This window comes from Phoca vitulina, unplaced genomic scaffold (genome assembly GCF_004348235.1).
Source record: "Phoca vitulina isolate PV1807 unplaced genomic scaffold, GSC_HSeal_1.0 scaffold21, whole genome shotgun sequence".
Classification (NCBI taxonomy): Eukaryota; Metazoa; Chordata; class Mammalia; order Carnivora; family Phocidae; genus Phoca; species Phoca vitulina.
Window position 1 is genome coordinate 11,291,402 of NW_022589724.1, and position 8,573 is coordinate 11,299,974.

Below are 8,573 nucleotides of genomic sequence, written 5' to 3' on the forward strand. Positions count from 1 at the left end.
TTTTCTGGAAGCCCTTGATAAGCAGCTATACTGTATAATGTACAATTATTTCCCCTACTATTTAAAACAGATCTCGTTGCTTGCTCTGGCTCAGCATATGATGAAACTTAGCTATAAATAAGAGAGATTTAAAACTGAATTTAGATATGGTACTAGGATGTCTCAGTCTGTTTGGGCTGCTATCACAAAATTCCCCAGATGGGGTGGCTTGTAAACAACAGAAATTTATTGCTCACAGTTCTGGAGGCTGGAAGTTGGAGATCAGGGCGCAGGCATGGCTGGGTGAGGGCCCTCTTCTCGGGGGCAGACTTCTATTCTCACATGGTGAAAGGAGCTGGGAGCTCTGTGGGGTCCCTTCTATGAGTGCTCTACCCTCAGGACCTAGTCACCTCTCAAAGGACCCACCTTTGGTAATGGTATTTCAATATACGAATTTGGAAGGGGACACCAACACTCAGACCATAGCAATGGTTCTCCAGACTTGTAAATTAGTATGTATAGAAAGATAGTTGAAACAAAGTTTATTTGCCTATGTGTAAACATGTGGCATAGAGAGATGTATGCAATGTACTGAGATCATATATATTAAACATACCATATTTAATTCAAAGATGCACATTTTTTTCATTGAAATTATGACGTGTCTTACAACTAAATACACATCTTATGTGTCATGTATGAATTGTCAGCATCTTTTCTTTCTTGGTGATATGTAAAATAATAGTCTCACAGTTGGTAGTGTCTCAGATACAATAAAGTAGAATGTCCAAGAGTCAAGTTCATAGAAGCAGAGCCAAAGAGAAGTATTGGGGTTTACATAATTTACTGAGAAGTGCTCTTTCCAAAAAGCCTGTAAGGGAGGGAGTGAAGCAGGAGAGGGAAGGAACAGAGCTATAAGCAGGGTCTCAAGTCAAGACTAGCCTCTAGCTGATCCATAGGAAGTGGGTTCTGAAGCATAAGCCCATCACGGTTTTACTCTCTTGAGGAAAGAGGCCTTCTGTGTCACCCAATTAGCTAGTCATTGACTATGGGCTGCTTTTAGAGGGGTCATAACCTCTTGGGCAAGGGGTTTTCATCAGCCAAGGGTAATCCTCAGAAGAAGCGAGGCAGCTGGAAGCCATCATCAGCCAATAGTCACAACAACTGAGAGGTGGGGACCTTCACTTGGTGAAGGGGATCTGAGGGATATTACAGCATCCACTAGAGGAATTCACTTGGTGTAGGGGATCTGAGGGACATTACAGCATCCACTAGAGGAATCCTGCTCAGCTTCAAGGTTCACAGTGCCCACAGAGTAGAAACCAGCTGCTCTCAAGAAGAATAATCATTATCCTGTCATAGTGTGATTTGCAATGTCCTCAATGATATCCTTAGAGTTAGACTCATCACCAAGTATCCTAGGGCTGTTTCTTCCAGGTCTCCTGAAGACAGGGCATTGAGATGCTGTCAGAAGTCACAACTGCCACAGGCACAGAGCCACTCTGATCTGCATGTGGCCAATCTGGCTCCCAAAGGAATTCCCAGACTCTTAGCATCCCAGGAGTGGCAAGAGGTGGGTGGGTGGTGCTTAGCCCAGAGATGAAAGCAGAAAGCCAGTGGGAATGTGTGTTCTGTCCCCTGTCCCACCTTTCTAGAATCCTGTCCCCCCTGCTAGCATCCTTTTCTCTACCCACATCACCACCACCCTCCCTCTGCCTGATCTCTAACTTTGAACTGTTCTCAGGATGTTTCTTACTTTCCTTTTTCCCCCCAAGGAACTTACCTTAAAAAAAAAAAAAAAAGTGTTACTTAGGAATTTTATGTGTTACCACCTGGGTATATTTGCATTTTAAAGACCACTGGCAGAGGATACTGTTAACCATAAGGAAATGAATAACGATTGGTGTAATTCAAGGCATCTGGAGTCCTTTAAATTATTCAACATGGACAAGCTCCCCATACAAACTACCAACCTGGGGTGAGTGAGTAAAAAACAGAGAAAAGTTGGGAAGATCTAACTCTGCTCTCTCATTTTGGCACATGGACCAATCCATGCCGCTAGCCTTAGCTAATTCTCTCTCTCTTCCTGTATCTTGGCTTTTTTTTTTTTGCACAAAAGAGTGGCCAGAGGGATGGCATTCCCAGGCCCAATCAACGGCATACACAAGGATGGGATAATTCCAATATATTAATTTTCCCCATTGCAGTGATACCAACAGTAGCAGCAATGACACAACAATCACTGTATGTTTTCTAGGTGTCAGGCCCCTTTTGATCCCCAAGCCTTGTGAAAGAGTGGTCAGTGGACTTTCTGGTTAATTAGAGCTAAACCTCCACCTTTGGATCCTTTTTACCGTAATCAGTTTGAGTACACATTTGAGCTGACCTAGAAATGAATGTGAAAATGATCAGAAAAAAATACTTTGACCAATGTAGCCTTTCCTAGACTGAGACTTAGCATGGGGGACATCCTGGCTCAATTAAAAGAGATGTAATAAGGCAGAGGGGGATGGGGTCCTAAGGATACGGAGCTGTAAGGAAGCTTAGAGTTCCAACTTTCTCATTGTACAGATGAAAAAAATTATATACCAGGTAAACTGTCTAAAGCCACAGAGCTCCAAGAAGACTTGGTGGTAGGGGGTGGGGTCGGGGAGGTGACATGGTTATAAAAGCAGGTGCCAACAAGGACTTTGCTAGATTTAAGTGAAGATATTTTAATACAGAAATAGAAGTTTAATAATGACTGCAGTTAAATTAAGCTAGGAACAAATAAGGACAAAGACTAGTGAATGACTTCTATCTGATGAGTATTCATTTGCCGAGAGTACATTAGCAATCATTCTGAACTCTTTTCCTGAGCAGGTGGTGAGGAGGGCGAGCATCACCTCATGGAGATATGTTACCCAAGGTGGATGCCTGTGATTAGGGCACATAGCCAATAGAACATCTTGGTGAAAAATGTGGGAAGAACAGTTTTTATGTGAAAACTGTTCTTTACTATTTTAAGAAGGAAGTGGCTAGTGTTTCTTATCTACCCAGATTTAGTCTATCAGTGATTTATGAAAGATAGTGTACAATCCACCAGTCATCTCCAAAGGATAATTTTTGGTCTTATCCAACCAACTGTGGTTAAATGTCATCAGCTTTATGAAAGGCACTGAAACACTGAACATTTCTAACACTTCAGTCTTTGGAAGTCTAAAAGACGACTACTCTTTATTGCGCATTTTACTAGAGCCCCTTGGAGAATGAAAAAGAAGTCAAAAATTAAAAATAAATAAAGCATATGTTCACATGCTCAAAGAGATTATAATCTGGCTGCAACAGCAGCAGGAAAAGCAAAATCATCCTTACCACCATCATTAACACCCTTGAATACTTGCTATGGATAGATACCATACAAAACACAGCATGTACATCATTCTACTTAATACTCGCATTGACCTTTGGGAGGTTCTATTATAACCCGATTTACTGATGAGAAAACTGAGCCCCAGAGAGGCTTCCAGCTTTGCAGTGCCTGAGTCATAAGTGCAAACCCAAGTCTGTCTGACTTCAGAGCCTGTGATCCTTCCATCACTGCACACTGCCCTCACAAGAAAGCTTTACAGCAAAGCATGGTGATTGTCAACCTGATTAATAGAGACAGAACTGGCCCCAACACAGAGTAGATTTGTTCTTGGCTGCTGCTACTATTTATTCTGCCTGGTTTTGGATTCAGTACACCAACATCTCACCCTCATAATGTGATTTGTGTGGGAGCAGATTATGGACTTGTAAAGTATATAGAAGCCCTGCAGTGTGTGACTTGTTATTATACGTGTTAAAGACAAGATAGAGAATAATGCAGACATGTTTTGCTCCTTCTGACAGGTCTAGTTTATGGATTATGAATTAAATGTGAGCACATTGTCTTTCCTCCTTCCAAACCTGCATTTCCAAGTAGAAATAGAAATGTATTCCTGATCTTAGCTGAAATCTTTGGGTTTCCTGTGTGTGTCTGGGTAGCAGTCATCCATCCAATAGTTACCAAGCCTTCACTAAGTGCTTGGTGATGTCCTCAGTACTGCACACACAAGGATGGAAAACCACAGCCTTTGTCCTTAGGGAGCTGAGTCTCATTGGAGACAGACATAAAGTTGCCAGATATAGCAAATAAAAAATACAGGATACCCTGTTAAATATTTCATGGAACATAATTACACTAAAAAATTGTCCTGTTTATCTGGATAATATAATTTAACCAGGTGCCATGTAGTTTAGCTGGAAACCATAGGCAGACATAAAAGTCCACCACACCCAACAAAAAGATGGCGGTTCTAATGGTTGTGCACACAGAGCTCTGTAGGCACACAAGAGAAGGATAGCCAAGGGAACCTTCACATGACTGTGTGGGCCAACTTAAAGGAATGGTGCCTTTGCAGGGTGATCTTGAATAAGATTTGATAGGCAAAGATGAGGGGAAGGAAATTCCAGATGCAGGAAGAGCACAGAATTTGACATAATGCCCGGAGTGTGTGATCAATGGGAGAAGGGCAGAGACGAATGTGAGGGGCAGGTCATGAAGGGCTTTGGTAGAAAGGTGAAGGATTCAGACCTCATTCTACCATCAGTAGGAAACCACCCAACCAAATACTTTTTCTTATTTTTTCATACAATTAGACTTTGACTAAGAAGTGTTTTATTACAAAATGTGGGCCATGGACCAATGTTACTGTGGGAGGTAATTTTAGGTAATAATTTCTGATGATTTGGCATAGTATGGGGAATGCAGCATTAAATAACCTTGACTTGCGTGGGGTGTTAATCTGCCTTTTTTTTTTTTTTCAGTTTAAAGCTCTTAATTTTATTTTTATGTATACACTTAAAAAATTTATAGACTTTGTTTTTTAGAACAGTTTGGGGTTTACGAGACATTGAGCAGAAAGTACAGAGTTCCCATATATCCCCTCTTGGTTCCTTTTTTATTGTCTTTCAATCACTTCTTATTACTCAAGATGGAAGTCTTCATTTGGTGTTATTCTTTTTTTTTTTTTTTTTTTAAGTAACCACTACCCCCAACATGGGGCTCAAACTCATGACACAGAGAGTCACTTGCTCAGTGGACTGAACCAGTCAGGTGCCCGGTGCTCTTCTATCTTTAACACCTTTCTAATAGTTGTTCTTTGTGTTGGAAAAGAGGGAGAGGGAGAGAAGCAGGAAAGGGAGAGAAAGGGAGGGGGGAAAGAGAGCATTCAGGCTTTGAATCTTTGACAAGCCACAAAAATCAGTTGTTTTCAGTGTATTTGTTTATGAAGGTTTTCTTCCACTTCTGAGAACAATATTCATCTTCCACTTAAGTTTTGATGATAAAAAGTTTTGTCGCAGAATAAGTTTACTCTTATACAAGAAGTAAATAGATAAAGCAGATAATAAAAGTGGCATGTGAATAACCAAAGCTTGGAAAATTTAGGGCCAAGGTTGAGGTTGCCTTCTTACCTGGTGACAAGCTCCCACTAAGCCTTTTCAGCATTAAGGAATTAAGGGGAAAGCTCCATCTTTTTTGGGAGAATGAATAAGGATTGCCTGGGAGGGCAGTGGCTTTACAGGAATCCAGTATATTGCTCAAACTCTTTCCATGGCTGCTCTTCTCTGACCTCTCATTCCCATCTGGTCACATGTTCCTTTTCTTAAAAGCCCTGACTATGAGGAACACCCAAATGAATGCTTCCTTTTAAGAGGATACCAACATGAAAATCCCAAATATTTGCCCTTAAAAACTTGAGAAAAAAAAAAAAGGCTCAAGATTTTTAAAATAGTGGGTACCCATGACACATCTACAACTTACTGGTGATTTTCAGGAACATTCTTGGAGAGAGGACTATTTATTAATTTATGGAAAATTCTCTGAAACCCATTTTCTGGGCCAGGGTGCAGCGGCCTGCATGATATCAATAAAAGGACTGACCAAGGCAGTGGATTTTATTTGCTTTGAGAGACTCTTTTATTCATTCATCTTCCTTTTAATTTTCTCTAGTATACCTGGGTTCACATCTGGGCTCACTCAGTTACTAGCCGTGTGATCCTGAACAAAGAACTTCATCTCCCTGAACTTCCTGTCTGTAAATTGAGAACAGTAATACTGTGAGAATGAAATGAAATAGTGTGTGGACTTCTTGAGCCTCACTGTTTATCAAGAGTTGCAATTTGTGCTTGCCATGTCCTCTTTGGTTCTAATGCCTCACTGATGATCGCAATCAGTCCTTTGATGTACTTTAACAGTGGTGCTCAATGTGAGTGTAGACCAGAACAATCTGGATTCCCCTCATGATCCTCCACCCAGCTTCTAATTCAGGGTGTGAGTTATGTGTACATGTGAGAATATGAATTTTTAACAAACTCCCAGGGGATGCTCCTGATCCCAGACCCTCACTTTGCAAAACCCGGTACCAGGTCATCCCCAACAAAGATGAAACCCTCAGGCAATGGCTTTCAGTTGTGACTCACCAGAACCTACTTTGAGAAACATATTTTACAGTGTGACCCTGGTATAAACATACATATAACATTTCATGAACAAGTTTCATGAAATAATAGTTATCATTGTGCACTCTGATATTTCTTGTTTTAAGAGAATGCTGACCCATAAACTGCATTTTATGAACGATGATTGGATCATGCCTCAGAAAATACTGTTAGTGCTTGATAAGCAAATGCTGCTTTGGTAAAAATGAACAACTCAGCATTAAACCACAAGGCAAAAATTAAGTGACTTCTCATTCTCTTTTCCTATCAAAATAGAAAGGACATTATAAAATCTTGGACTCTTTCTATTCCTAGGCAAGAGAAATCACCCTGGGAGCTTGGCTGCTGAAAGTGGGATGGAGAAGACTGGTGTCCGGGGAATTCTCTTGAACTCTGACATGTGTCCTGTTTTACTGTTAAAATGGATGACAGGCCTGAAGTAACAAGGAAGGAAATGAAACATCTCCCTGCTCCAACATGTACAGAGATGCTACACAATGTAAAATGCCCGAGGCTGCTGGGATAATGCCATCCACATCTGGGCATAGAACTCATTCTCCACCCTGTCCTCCTCTCTACAGAAATTTTCCAGGCTGCTCTTTCTAGAGGCCAGTGACTAGTAGGAGTTGGCTTTGGTGTTCGGGTGATCCTTGACTTTCATTCGTCGAACTTGCACATATTACCCATTCATGCAGAGAACTGGACCCTTCCGTTGTCATCAGCTATGTAATGATTTCCCAGCCATCTTTCCAGCAGCGGCCTGTGCTCTGGGGATGGGTGAAGGCCTTAGTCAAGGTGATAGGCATATTCATTCACTCATACTAGTGTCAGTGCTGGTCTGGTCCCAGGGGCCTCAACCTGGCCAACAGCTTCCTCGCCATCTCTTCTGTCCTTCCGGCAGCCTGGTCCTCCAGAGCCCGCTAACTCCAAGCTCCAGTCCTCACATCTCTGTCTCAGCCTCACTCAGAGATCACCAGGGCTTGGTAGAAGGTCATGTCCGGGAATGGGGGAAGAGTGACAGGATCAGGCCCCCTGGGCTCTTGTTTTGGTACAGGGAGGAGCACCTCTGCTTCTGTCCTGCCTGATGTACTTAGCACATCTGGGCCCAAAGATTGAAAGATTAGGGGCCCCAGAACTTTCCATCCTTGCCCCTGTGGTGAGGGCAGGCTTAATTTGGGCTCCAGGCAGATAAGCAGTTGGACCCTGTGGACACAGTACACAGCCTCCTCACCCCATGAAATTTCCATCTGTCCCCCACACCCCTCAACCCTGGTGGTGGGGTTTGGGCTAGAAAGAAGCAAAGCATCACTAACCATACTTAAGATCTTTATGAAAAAAGGGACAAAAACTTTTTTGGAACCAAAATGCTCTTGTGCTCATCACGTCTCAGTCTCTGTGACTCTGAGACCCACAATTTTCATAACACTTTTCCCGTCACCGTTTCACTGGGAGGCTACATTCCAGAACGGGGACCAGGCAATAAAGAAGAATGAGCTACAGCAATGGAAAGATGATTCAGATGGAAACAGAGAAGTGGAGGACAGAAAGACACAGAAAGCCCCTGCGTTCCCCATCCCTCTCCTCTTCCTGTTTCTGATCACATGTGAAGACAGGCTATCATGCTGTCTTTGGAATTCAATGAACCAAGTGTTATTCTGTGAGCCTCTGACAGTGTTTGGCACAGAGTAGGTGCCCAATAAATATTTACTGAATGATTAAAAGCTGCCTCTTTTCTCTTAAGCTAGCATCTGTTGGCTTCTGCTACTCTATGTTCCAAAGAATCCTAAGGTTCTGTCAAAATCTTAGTCATTAAGAGCTAGGGAGAGCTGGCTCCACTCCATGACTTCAGATCCCCAGTGTTCATCTGATGGCAGCCCCACGTGCGAATGGTTGGTGTGAGAAGAAGCTGTCTTCTCTGGGCCCTAATGTCTGAGCTGTCTCAGTTAACAACAACAACAACAACAACAACATTATAGCTAGTAAAAGGACTTTCTAGCTTTTGTGTGTACGTGTGGATTTTTTTTTAATTTTATAAAATTATTTTAGAAAGGCACTGGGGGAGAGAAAAATGACACCATTCAAATACAAAC